The sequence below is a fragment of the Crocodylus siamensis genome, chromosome 4 (genome assembly GCF_052110815.1).
Source record: "Crocodylus siamensis isolate JL-2025a chromosome 4, ASM5211081v1, whole genome shotgun sequence".
NCBI lineage: Eukaryota > Metazoa > Chordata > Crocodylia > Crocodylidae > Crocodylus > Crocodylus siamensis.
This window is the reverse complement of record NC_143398.1, coordinates 15,737,468-15,750,724: the sequence shown is the minus strand read 5'-3', so window position 1 is coordinate 15,750,724 and position 13,257 is coordinate 15,737,468. Positions and strand designations below refer to the sequence as shown.

Below are 13,257 nucleotides of genomic sequence, written 5' to 3'. Positions count from 1 at the left end.
CAAAGCTTTTATATTATCACAGGCACCTTAAATGACACAGAGAAGTGAACAAGGTTTAAGCACAAGTGAATGGGCTCCTTGCAGAATGCTCTGGTCAGAAGATGAGAAGCTGTTCTCTGCCACTGGTAAAGCAGGAAAAAATCAGAGTATGAAGCACATTAGAGCAATGGAGCCTGAAGGCAACAAGGAAATGATAGATATGAGGTCCATGTTAGGAGGAAGCAACATTTCATGGAGAGTTAGCAACCTGTCAACAGATTATACAGATCCACCTATTTTCCTCTCTAATTAACAATCATCACATCCTCTTTTTTCCAAACTGAGTCGTCAGCAGTGAAAACCAGACCATGAAATCTCTGGAAACCAAGTATAAGTGTAACTGGTCTGACATCAATTGTTTTTCAATAATCTTCCCTGAAAAAAGCACGAAGATAAGGCAGTAAAGCAAAATAAGGAATGTTATTAATATCAAACTATTAAATGCTTAACCAGAATTTTCTTACACATTTCTGGAAGCCTGGCCTAACTAAGAAAAAGAAGTAACTCCATCACAGCGGGTCCAAAACTTACACTCACCTTAGCCACCTATAAAGGGTCTGCATACATCTCCCAGCTGGTTATCTACAAATCCCTAAGGACATCTACAAACATAGGGACTGAAAGTGGAAGACAACCAACCATCTGAGAAGGTAAATGTTTTCCTTCCTCTATTTTTGCCATCAGACAATATAGATCTGATGCAGTGCACCCCCGAAACAGAATTAACAATTCTTTACAAAAAAAAACCATTTCCCTCAATTAAGCAAGGTTAGTGTCCTAATTTAGTAGTCTGACAATTTCAAGGAATTCTAGTTTGGATTTTGAAAGGCTCCTTGAGAAGCTGTGGATTAACTCAGTGAATGCCAGATTGTTTTGGGTATAACCAACACTTTGCCCCAAAAAGCACCTGGAGAAAATTGGGGTATACATTATATCAAGAAGGCAGCCTCTATGCATTCAGAAATTTGGAAGGGAGGGGCAGAGGAGCTGGGAGCTTTAATGGTCAGGGCTCTAAGAGTCATGGCAATTAACACTACCACTGCTCCCTCCCTACTTGTCTCCCTCCCCACTACCACATTTCTGAACCTATGGGAAACCCTGGATTGGAACAACATGCAGGGTTGGGGGACAGACCTGTCTGAGTCTGATCTATCACATGGCTCCAGATTTTGCCTGAAACTCCAAAGCTAGAGCACAGGTCAGACCCAGCATACAGCACCAGCACTGGCACACTGGAACAGGCCCTAACTCATGGATCCCAGTCCCCAGTGCACAGCCCCCAGCTACAGAGACCCCAGTCATCTGGTACTTTTCTGTAATCCATAGTAAGATTTTTTTTTCCTTCTCCCCAAACTAGGAAGAGCGTTAGGTTCAAGGTCATGCTAAACACAAGAAAATATGGTAGAAGCTGAAGAATGTGGCAGAGACAACACTACTACCCTGAGAGGGTGAATAGGTGTACATTTGCTATAGGTGGAAAATAGATGCTACACTGAGGGTGTGCTTTACTGAGCACTAGACTAATCTACTGAGTAATAAAGCATCATTGTCTACACATGCACAGCATTCACTGCACAGTAAATTAGTTTGTTGCACAGCTGGCTACTACCTGTAGATACAAGTAGTAGATTTATTGTGCAGTAGCTACTGCACAGTAGTGCACATGTAGGCATTGGTCTCAGTCAACCCAAGCAGCAGGGGGCAGGTGCTTACTTCTCAGCCCCCACTCCAATCAGTCAATTGGAGTGGGGCTGGGAAGCAGGCAGCTGCCCAGGGCAGGGGATGGTTTCACAGCACCAACCCCAGCCAATTGGGGGGCAGGGCTTGGCAGTAGGTGCCCCCTGAGATGGGACAGGTCCACCCACCATCCAGAGCCCAAGGCTCACCCCAGTGCCACTGCCAGCCTGGGGCTGGCAACCAAAAGAGCCTGGAGCTACTCTAGGTGTTATAAGGGGGCAGAGAAGAGCAGCAATAGCTTTGCAATGAACTGCTCTTGACGGGCACATGTATAGATGTGCTCCCGGGGAAAGGTTACTGCACCTCATTTTAATGCGCAGAAAGCTTAAAGCGTATTAATAGCATGTGTAGACATGCCCTGAGAGAACTGATTACAGGATGCTAATACATAAGCTAATTTTGAGAAACAACCAACATCTTTTCATGGATGGCCTCAGGGGATAACAGACATATTTATCTGTTGTGTTAAGCAGTGTTATGTCATGAAAAGAGCTCAGCTAAACACAATTAGCCAATAAATGCAATACTAATGTCATAAAAACAGTTAAATATCCATTTATAGCTGTATCTAAACATAGCCTTCAAACTGGCAAAATTGCTTCAAATAAACAAACATTTTTGTTTGTTTTTTAAGATTCCACGTTGAACAGTGCAGGCCCAATATAAGGAAAACTGGCAGTTTCTTCAGTCCATTGGAGGCAGAAACTGCAAAAAGCACATCACATTACATTTTTACTCCTAGAAAGACAAAACAGGAACTCTCCAGAGAGCAAAAACATTATTATAAATGATCGTTGCAAAGTGAGATAGACATGTTCTGGAATATTTATCTCTGGACATGTATTCAACATAATAAGCTAATTTAAAGTATACTTTCTTTCTAGCATCAAATTATTTGGCAAAGTAAAGGGGTAAATTCAATGGAAGTTACCAGAACTGCATTTAGTTACACAGGCAGACCATCTAGTCCTAAATAATGTGCATCATAAAACTATAAATCCTACAAACACACATGGGAATTTCTTGGTTCATGTATGTTACCCCATTCATAGTTTTATAGTTTCTAAGGTCAGAAGGGACCTGAGCAGATCATCGAGTCTGACCCCCTGCCATGCAGGAAAGAGTACTGGGATCAAATGACCCCAGCAAGGTGTACATCTAGCCTCCTCTTAAAGACCCCGAGGGTAGGAGCCAGCACCACTTTGCTTGGAAGTTGGTTCCAGATCCTAGCCCCCCCCCCCGACAGTGAAGTAGCGCCTCCTGATATCTAGCCTAAATCTACCCTCTGCCAGCTTGTAACTGTTATACCTGGTCACTCCTGGTAGTGCACAGGGGAACAGGGACTACCTGCTGGTCCCCCCTGACTAGTTTGTAACAGGCAACTAGATCCCCCCTCAGCCTTCTCTTGTGGAGGCTGAACAGGTTCAGGTCCCGTAGCCTCTCCTCATAGGGTCTGCCCTGCTGCCCCCGATCATGCAAGTAACCTCTGGATCCTCTCCACATTGTCCACATCCCTCCTGAATTGTGGCGCCCAGAACTGGATGCAGTACTCCAGCTGCGGCCTGACCAGTGTCGCATAGAGGGGAAGGATCACTTCCTTGGACCTGCTTGAGATGCATTTGTGGATGCATGACAAGGTGCAGTTGGCCTTCCTGACTGCAACCCCACACTGCCGCCCCATGTTCATCTTGGCATCAATGATGACTCCAAGATCCTTTGCTGCCTCTGTACTAGCAAGAAGGGAGTACCCCAGTCTGTAGGCATGGTGCCGGTTGTTCCTCCCCAAGTGCATCACTTTGCACTTGTCTGTGTTGAATCCCATCCTATTCTCATCCGCCCACCCCTGTAACCTGTCTAGGTCTGATTGTAGCCTATTCCTCCCTTCTAGCGTGCCCACATCCCCCCACATCTTAGTGTCATCAGCAAATTTGAACAGAGTGCTTTTCACCCCCTTGTCCAAGTCACCGATGAAGATGTTGAACAGTACAGGCCCAAAGACTGAGCCCTGGGGGACCCCACTGCCCACATCCCTCCAACTTGAAAATGACCCATCCACTACCACTCTCTGGGTGCGGCCCTCCAGCCAGTTGGTGACCCATTTGACTGTATGGGTGTTGACACCACAGTCCCCCAGTTTCTTAATGAGACCAGGGTGAGAGACAATGTTGAAGGCCTTCCAAAAGTCCAGAAAGACTATGTCCACTGCTACCCCTGCATCTAAGGATTTGGTGATCTGGTCATAGAAGGCCACCAGGTTGGTCTGACAGGACCTCCCGCTAATGAACCCATGTTGATTGGCCCTAAGCATAATCTCCCCTGCTGACCCATTGTGGATATGTGCCAGAATAATTCTCTCAAAAAGCTTGCCCAGGATTGAGGTAAGACTAACCAGCTTATAGTTTCCTGGGTCCTCCTTCCTCCCCTTTTTGCAGATGGGAACCACACTGGCCCTTTTCCAGTCCTCTGGCACCACACCAGAGCACCACGAGTGCTCATAAAGCCATGCCAGGGGTCCTGCAATGACCTCAGCCAATTCCCTCAGTACTCTAAGGTAGAGATCGTCTGGACCAGCTGATTTGAATACATCCAGTCCTTCCAGAAGTTGATCCCATGCTTGTCTCTTTTAAAGGCTCAGGCTTCAGTTAGTAAAGTACTATGTAAGCTACGTTGTATTGTGTAAGGGCAACAATACAGAACAGCATTGTTACTGTTATTGGACTATAGATTTCATTTTAATTCAAGCCTCCTTAAAAATGAAACACTGAAACGATACTTCAGCAGTGAGAAACAGTTAGGTAAAAAATGGATAATTTGTTTCAGAAATTCATTACAAGTTGCACAGATTTACTCCAGGGAAGTGTCTGACCTACAGCATAAATGCATATAAGCACACAACAACAGAATTACTTTATTTACCCATCATTTTGAGTCATCTTAATATTTTTATTATACTCTAGACAGAATACTTCGTGGGCATATATTTTTAATTCAGTTGGGTGAAAATACAGAGCTTTTCATTAAAAAAAAAAAACAACCAAAAAAAAAAGAAACTCCCAGAATTTCTACTCACTGTTGTGTTTACTGGCCTGACTTTACTCTTCTCAGCTAAATATTTCCAAAGACAACATTTCAGGACCAACTGAAAACCTTTTTCCTCATGTATAATGCATTGCACACCCCAATTTTACCTAGCTGGGTTTGAGGGGAGTAGGTTATAGGCAAGAAAACATAGTATTCACCAAGTTGCTTCACAGCTTCTCAAGGGCTCTTGCACAACTTGAACAATTACCACAATCTGGAACTGAAGAAACAAAAATACAGTCATTATGTAGCGTGTAATTCCCTTCAACAAGGATCACCTGCTGGAACTAATCATGAACCATAAGTACAAAAACATGGGTCTCTACCCTTGAGGTAAAGGACATCAGCTGGGAGCAGCAGTAAGCACTTACACTCCATTTGGACTAGGGAATAAAAAACACATTAGACAGTTGTTACATGTGCATGTTATTATGGTGACATTTTAGTCTCATTTACCATTCCCTCTTGTGCCAATTTGAAGGGACATAAAAGCAATGATAAACCAATCACAGATAAAATTGCGTAAAATGCATGATAAGAACAAAGACAAGCACTTACAGTGGGAAATGACAGAATTATAGCTGTTGCGTAGGTTTGCATGCACACATTCAGATTAAATCTTGCCCCACATCATGTAGTAAATGTGTCACAGCTAGAAACAGAATGCAGTCAACTTCTCTCTCTCAGTATGCATTAAAAACAATTGGACATCAGTTTTCTTCCTACAGCCTTCTGCCCCATCCTCTATCCTGAACGATCTAGAGATCCTGTAGAACAAGCACTTTGTGATCACATGATTGAATGTGTATCACAGTCACATGTGTGGTAGGGAGTTGGAGGACAGAGACAAGCTCCCCATGGTACCCTGGTAAAAAGGTACTCGCTAGGAATTTGCAATAAAAAAGACTGTCTCTGTTTTCCCTCTAGCAAAGGATATCTGCAAATCAACCAGGCTACGAGTAGGTAAATATCCCTTGGTTCTCCTGTGGCTTATTCCTATAAATTATATTTTCTCCTTTTGTAAATATAACCTGTGTGCTTAATGTAGGAAAGGGGGATCTAGAGTGGGTCATCTATACAGACGTATGCATGGGTGAATCTAAAATTTTCAAGAGTGGCAAGTGTAGATGGTGTGATATATCACCACATATTTCCCAGTTAAAGAAAAAAAAAATTAGAAGCTTTTCTAATATTATTGAGGCCTAGGAAAAAAGAGACAAATATAACTTTATTGAAATATGCATTAAATTTGTTATATTATATATTAAATTTAAAACCACAACACACTTGGCAAAAACACAAGTAGTTTTTTCATTAGTTTTGTAGTCATTAGAATCACATGTGCATCTCTGATTCAGATTCATAAAACAAACTTTAGTCACCTTGAACATCTTGACAGTGCATCCATCCAACACTTCACTGACAGTTATTTCTACACCTGAGTTAATGTCTATAAGGCTGTGACATACGAGAAGAGAAACATTACCAGGAGTAGCCAACAGAGAGCAAAATTGCAGAAGGTTTGATTAGTGAAACACCAAGACCATTTAAAAGGAGATAAGGGCATTAACATCTGTGGGTTGAAGAGCTATTAGCAGGTATCAGGTGGATTATAATGAGTCGTGAACTCAATTGACTCCATCAGCATTGCCTAAATAATACTGCTACTCTGACCAGGTAGTTGGTTTTAAACATTGGGTGGAGCAGGAATCAAAGAAGGGTGCATTTGCACCATTGCATCTCCCTTAGATGCACCCTTGGACCCCTGGAAGTATGAACAGTCTATCATGAAATGAAAGGCAACAGGGCTTAATGGAAGTCATTTCTTCCCCAATAACTACCTGCATGAATGCTTTTTTAGGATAAATGAAGACTGCCACAGTAGCATAGTCATCTTCTATTAAGGGCTACCCTAGTATGGTTTAGTTTCCATAGGGTAAGAACACACATATGGCCAGTCATTACAGAGTAGCTGATGCTTGGTAAAGCCCTGCCTCCATTATTCTGTGTGGTAAGTTGTCCATACCTTGTCCATGTCTTCTCAAAGGTTATAATATACTATCGTACTGCAAAGTGCATTGTATGCTCTTAGGTTGATGGTCCTGGCCATTACCGATGACAGGATATGGAACTAGATAGATAAGACTGTCCTGACCAGATACAGGAAGTCATCAGGAAATAGCACGGGGATATTTATACTTGATGGAAAAGTATCCTGAAATTAAAAGTCAGAAGTGCAAGGCATCAGGTATTTAGGGGCAACTGACTCTCTTGCTAAGACTATAAATTGTAAATAAATTCTCATCTCTTTTTTAAAGACAGATTCTATTCCACCTATTAGGTATTTAAACAAAGTTTCAAGGTCTTGAAAAAACAAGTAATGCAAGGTAAAGTGGGTCCTTCGCCTCCCCATTGTTTTTGACTTGAGACTTATGGCTAAGAAAATGACTCCTCACAAAAACTGGAACATTAATGCTCTTAAAGGGGCTTGAGCAGGGTAGAAGAGGTTAATACTTAAGCACCTAAGTCCACCTTGGCAACTTACAGGTACAATAGGATCCGACCCTAAGGCCCCTGATGGACATTATGTTTAAGGCTCAATTAACTGGTTAATGATGTCTTAAGTAGTGACCTTGCCACATGTTCAATCAGTTAATGGTGTGATAAAATGGGGAGTAACCCACAAAGTTATTGCACAAAAATTGGTAATATCTTTGTGGCTGGTTTCTATCATGCCTTTAACTGAACATGTGGCCAGTGCCCAACCTCTAGAGCACACAGAAGCCTTTCAAGACCCTTGATTGGGGATCCCAGCCAGGGGAGTGCGCCATGTGCTGATGGGGCTCCCAGCTGGTGGGGCACAGGGAGAAAAGGCTGTCACTTGCCAGTGCAGCAGGGAACCCAGGATTTTGAGTCCTTTGCCCCAGCAATACGGTGTGATGGGATCTAATACCAGATCCCACATTCGCACCTCATACCAGGTGTCAGATCCCCTTGGTGCTTTTACTTGAACACTGCCAGGTTTCTGACTTTTTTCACAGCAAAGGTAACCTTTAAAAGGTAACCAAAGCAAACCAAGTGGTACAGTAAAGGGCTATCATTAACTTTTCTTTTAAGATCACACATTATACAGAGTCTCTTCATAGCCATACAGGACTAACCTTTAGCATCTAAATAAAACATCTTTTATGGCTGATGTTTTTTTGGGAGGAGCACAGAGTGTATTCATCAGGGTACTCTCTCCCTGTGGGGCCCCGCCTGTAGCTTTTAAGACTTCAGCTATAGGAAGGAAACAAATAGGAACAGGAATTCTAAAATAATCTGCCTGCACATATTAAATAATGTCCTCAGTTTGTCAAACACTAGTGGAATGCTGAGCTTTCGCCATTGTTATTGGTTTATCCTCCTTTTGAAATGAGAAATGCATACTTTTTATCCTACATGACCCGGTTCCCTACATTTAAGATATACACAGTGACCTAATAAAAAGGCATTAGAAAAATGTTAAAGTAAACACATGCTAATAATGACAGTGATAACAATGGGCTGCCATCTGGGTATGATTATTGTTTATGAACTTCTTTTGGGGGGAAAGAAAACCACACTGAATGCTTCCAGCTCACATCAATCTGGCTGCTTTACCTTTGGCTCAAGACTCAAGGTACTGTTAAGTTGATTCAGCAGGAATCCTTTCATTTTTGTCTCTGTGGCAAGTAAGTGTAAGCTTTCAAAGCAGGCTGGCGGTGGCAATACACAAGGGGATCGGAGGCATACTTCCGTCACAAGAGAAGGCAATTCAAACATCAGTGTGCCATTCTGTCAGCAGCTTATCACTCAGCGGGTGCGAGTATCACTCTCACTAGCAGATTTCCCTTTCAAACTTACACTTTGTCACAATCCTGACCTCGGCAGATAACACCCCTTCAGCAGAGTTCAAGTCTATATCAAGAACGACATGGAGGGATGATTATTCATTGCATCCTATTATCACCCTAGGGCTCTGTTTACTACCCACCACAATTACTTACTTTTCTATTCTTCTTCTTCAAGTAAGATTTGAACAAATGCCTCTCCCCCCCACACCCTACATGCACCCACAAAGCAAAAAACAAACAACCCCCCCTCCCCCCAAATCAGACCTGTCCTAAACAACAACAACAGAGGATTGGATCAACTACCTATAAGCATACATGCAAATGCCTGTTTCTCGGCTCTGCTTTGTATGTGCAGTCCAAAAATGGGCTGGAAACTGCCATAGCTGGCCCTCCCCTGCTGCACTTAGCAAAGTGTTTCAAATCCAGGAAAACAGGCAACTGCTTCAGACTGGGCTAAGCTGTGTGGAATTTTTTCCTCCTTTTAAATGTTCCCTTTACTATTCCATCCAAACAAAAAATGAAATAGGCTTAATCTGCAAGGTTTGAAATAAGACTTCAAAACAGCAGCAGTAACTAGCCTAAAGTTATTAAGGACTTAAAGTTATTTTGAATTAATTTGTGGTTGTTGCTGCTTAAATAAACACCCTCGCTTTCCCCCTAGATGATAAAATTATAATAAGAGCATACACTAATGCATATAATGAAGACCAGATTTGGCTACCCTTATTCACACTGGGTTCTACTGAGGTCAGGGCCTGATAATGTGTTGGGCACTGTAAGACAGTAATTAGTGTCAGCCCCTACCCCAAAAAGCTTACAGTCTAAATAGACAAGACAGATGGTGGGACAGGAAACAGAAAGAGAGATTTGAAGACGGTTTTTTTTTAGGTCACCGGCAGAAGCAGAAACAGAACCCAAGTCTCAAGACACTGTTCAGAGCCTACTGCATTGGGCCTACAATACCTCTCCATGGGTGGTTTCAATGGAAACAATAAGGTTACACACCAAGTTAAAAAATAATAATAATAATAATAGCATCAGTAAGGTGGCAGACCCACAATGAAAATGGAAACTGCAAAAAATAAATAAATACAAATAAAAGACAATTTAAGGGTTTCACGCAACCATATGGGAGCTGAAACAAATTCTGATGTGTGCTTTGGAATCTGATTTTTAAAAAGGTCAGTCCTAAGGTAAAACCCCTCCTCATTTTTACTTCCCCTGCCATGGAATCCCTTTCTTTTGAAGCCGTTGACAGATTCTTAAACACAGCAAAGCTGGCAGGTGCTGCAATGAAAGCAAATACAGTCTTGCAGACCCTTAACACAAGGTGTGTTTTTGAAATAGGACTCTGTCTATGTCTGTTTGCTCTGAGTGCACATTCCAGTACTCAAAGTGGACTGCAGTTAAAAAAAAAAATATCACTGCTTGTGACACACACGAGATTACGGGCCACATTGCTTTTCGGTCTCCCCAGTCAGATGCTCAAGGGTAGGGCCTAATCCTCATTCCATTAAAAGGAATAGCATAACTGGTCCCCTCTTTCAGCTCTAGAGCTATATATATTGCCTGAAACAGGGTGGTCTGCTTCTGTTGCTAAATCAGTTCTTTGGAAGAGTTTTTCTTCTTTTTCTCCCTTAAACTTTGTCATGCCGCTTGAAGGAAAGGGAACTCGGAACTTTTTATGGCACAGATTTGTCATCAACAAGTTAGTTTTGTTTTAACAATCCACGAGAAAAGAACTTTTGCAATTTCTTTTCTCTTTCCTACCCCAAAGACCCTGAGGATATTTTTCTTTAATTGTATTACTCTCCTCCTGCACTGGGAATCCCCCCCCCATAAGAATTAGTTAAATGAATGGGGAGTAATTGTTATTGCCTCTCTCTTTCTTGCCTTGCAGCAGTTTTTTTTATCCTTCTAAGACTTTTTGAGAAAAGAAGAGGACTGTCCTTTTCTTTATTTCATTTATTTAAAAGGAGTTTTCGACTCTTTGGAAACGAAGGACATTTGTCTTTTTAGGTTTGGTGACAAACTTTACTGAAGAATGAATGAAACCATTTGTCCAAATCCCTGCTTATAAAGAAATTCAAAATAAAAGAAGCCCAGGGAGAGATGAGGGGTCCTGACTTTCATCCAGGCTATGAACTCACACTCATAGATACAGTAAATGTTTATCCAGGGGCTCAGCACTTTGGAAGGACAAGAGTTCCTGACACTGAGAGAAAAGGCCAGGATCTTTTGCTTACAAAGTAAAAACCTAGATCAGTCACTTTTTCCTTTATTTCCCTGTAAGAAAGCCTATCCATAGCAATGCCTTCTATTGACAAGAATAGACTAGAATAATGGCTGGAAGAGAAATATAAGATCATAGAAAAGCCTTCCTCCTCCAGTTCCAGTAAGCAAACAATCAAGAACCCCCTTTCTTCAACCTAGTTGCACCCTGAAGTTGCTGCTACAACCCAAATAGGTGCTAGGCTACATACGAGAGGCAGACAAGGTTCTTCGAGTAAATCTGATATCTTTTATTAGATGGTGCAGCAGCAAGCAGCCAAAGAAAGGCTAGGGAGATGTATTCACAGGGAATTTGCAGCAATGGAAAATATGGTGAGAAGGGGGAGCCAACAGGCATTCCAACCTCCTGGAAGGTGGGCTGCAAAGTTGTGTCAAAGGCAAGCTTTCCAACCAGGGGGCAACCAGGAACTTCACCCCCCTACCCCCATGGCAGGAAAGCTGTTTCAAGTTGATGCATGTGCATCAGCTGGTTCTGGCTGCAGGGAAGAGGCAGCCTCCCTGCTGCCTGGGCATGGAGGGGGCATCGTCCATGCCCCTACCAGTAGAGTTACCATATGTCTCGGTTATCCTGGACATGTCCTCTTTTTTGGCCTCCCGCCCTTGTGTCCAGGCAGGTTTTTGAAATGTGAGCAGATGTTCGAGTTTTTGCTTTGCCTCTGCTTTCCTGGGTTGACTGATTGGGGCTGGGAGCAGAGAGCAAGGTGATTAGCAGTTGGGGGTCATGTGGTCTGTGCGCAGCCCTGGCCAACTGCTCGTGTGTGTGTGCGTGCATGCACACGCTGCACAGACAGCAGGGCTGGGAGGGGCAGAGGCTGCAGGTCAGGAGTGAGGGCCACTGGCAGGGCTGGGTTGGCAGGGGTCTGCAAGTCAAGAGCAAGGGGAACTGGCAGCACTGGGAACATAGGTGACATGTAGGTGGGGCACAGGGTGGTATGTGCCCCCCCCCCCAAGATTGACTGCTGCCGAAGCCACTGCCAGCTTCTGTGGGCAGTTGCCGCTGACTGCGTGGGCAGTTGCTGCTCACCACCATGGTGCCCCCCGTAGTTGCCGGAGGCACCATATACAATTAATGTAGTTTTAGATGTTAAATAAAACAGCCCAAGATCACAGCATGTCATTTCATCAGTCAGCTTCCTTGCATAGCATGGATTTTAGCTAACAGTAGTTGCATGCAAAGCTTCTGCTACAGATATCAACTTCCAATCTTATATTAGAGAATTGCGAGCTCATGAGTCACTCCCATTAGACTGGCTGGGAATGTCACTTCTACCACTCAATAGCTTGTTGCATGTAGTTTAGAGTCCAGAAGTTATTCAAACCCCAACCTCCTACTCAGCAGGAAAAACAAAGACAGTAACTGAGCTTTGAGCTGGTGATATTTGCCTATTTCATCAAAGACTGTGAAGCAGAAAAATATTGAAGAGACTTTATAAATACGGTAAAGCAATTTAACTACATGGTCTTCCTGGTATGCCTGAGGCTACTGCATTGTCAAGTTCCCTGGCTCACAGCATTGGCAACCAAGTGAACAGGAAAGGTTTTGGACATGGGTCTGCTTGTGGGAACCTATCAGAGGTGCTACTTTCTACGCATCAGCTGCCACAAGAGTCCTAGTAGTAGCTCCTCATTTGGAGGCATGGGGTTGAAAAGAATTAAAGGAACACAGCAACTCTTGAAACCACAACTCCACAAAAGCTCTATGTTCAAAGTTTTAAGAAACTGCTGCTGCTAAATAAGGATGTCCCCCAAATGATAAGACTGACGAGAACATTTCATCAGTAATCCAAAACACTATCTACAATTTTATCAACTCATATGGGAAAGCAATGGTTAGCTGCAAAAAGGAAAGAACTACCTGTCCTCTAAGGTATGTCAGCCCTGCCCCCAGTATTTTGGGGGAGATTGTGAGCTGCCCACCTACTCCTGCTCATAAAATACCAAATCCACAAATGTGCCATTCCCTCACTCAGTTCTTGAAACATGATTCAGGGTGCCAGAGAGGAACTGTGGATTATGTCCACCCAGTGGATTCACTACTGCATTTCCAAATGTGAAGAGTGCAGAAAAGCACAAGCAGGTAGAGTACATTTTGAGCCCATTCCTCATCCAGAACAAGAAGGATGCAGCATAGACATAGCCCCAGTTTTCTACTCAGAAAGTGGGAATACTACTGTCCTCTTGATTCCTTTATACATCTGTACTATCTATTTAAATTGCAAGTTTTTCAGAACAA

General features: G+C 43.0%; 1 protein-coding gene across 4 annotated transcripts in view; it reads right to left on the bottom strand.

Annotated features, from left to right (window-relative positions):
* SEMA3D (semaphorin 3D) overlaps positions 1-13,257 on the bottom strand; it is a 208,760-nt gene that overhangs the window by 177,486 nt on the left and 18,017 nt on the right. Inside the window, exon 1 of one of the 4 annotated variants that reach the window (XM_090041871.1) lies at positions 5,016-5,036. The exons of the other annotated variants lie outside the window; for them this stretch is intronic. The gene's annotated coding sequence lies outside the window, so the exon portion shown is untranslated. Of the gene's footprint in view, positions 1-5,015; positions 5,037-13,257 lie in introns of those variants that run through there. 4 annotated transcript variants of the gene reach the window in all.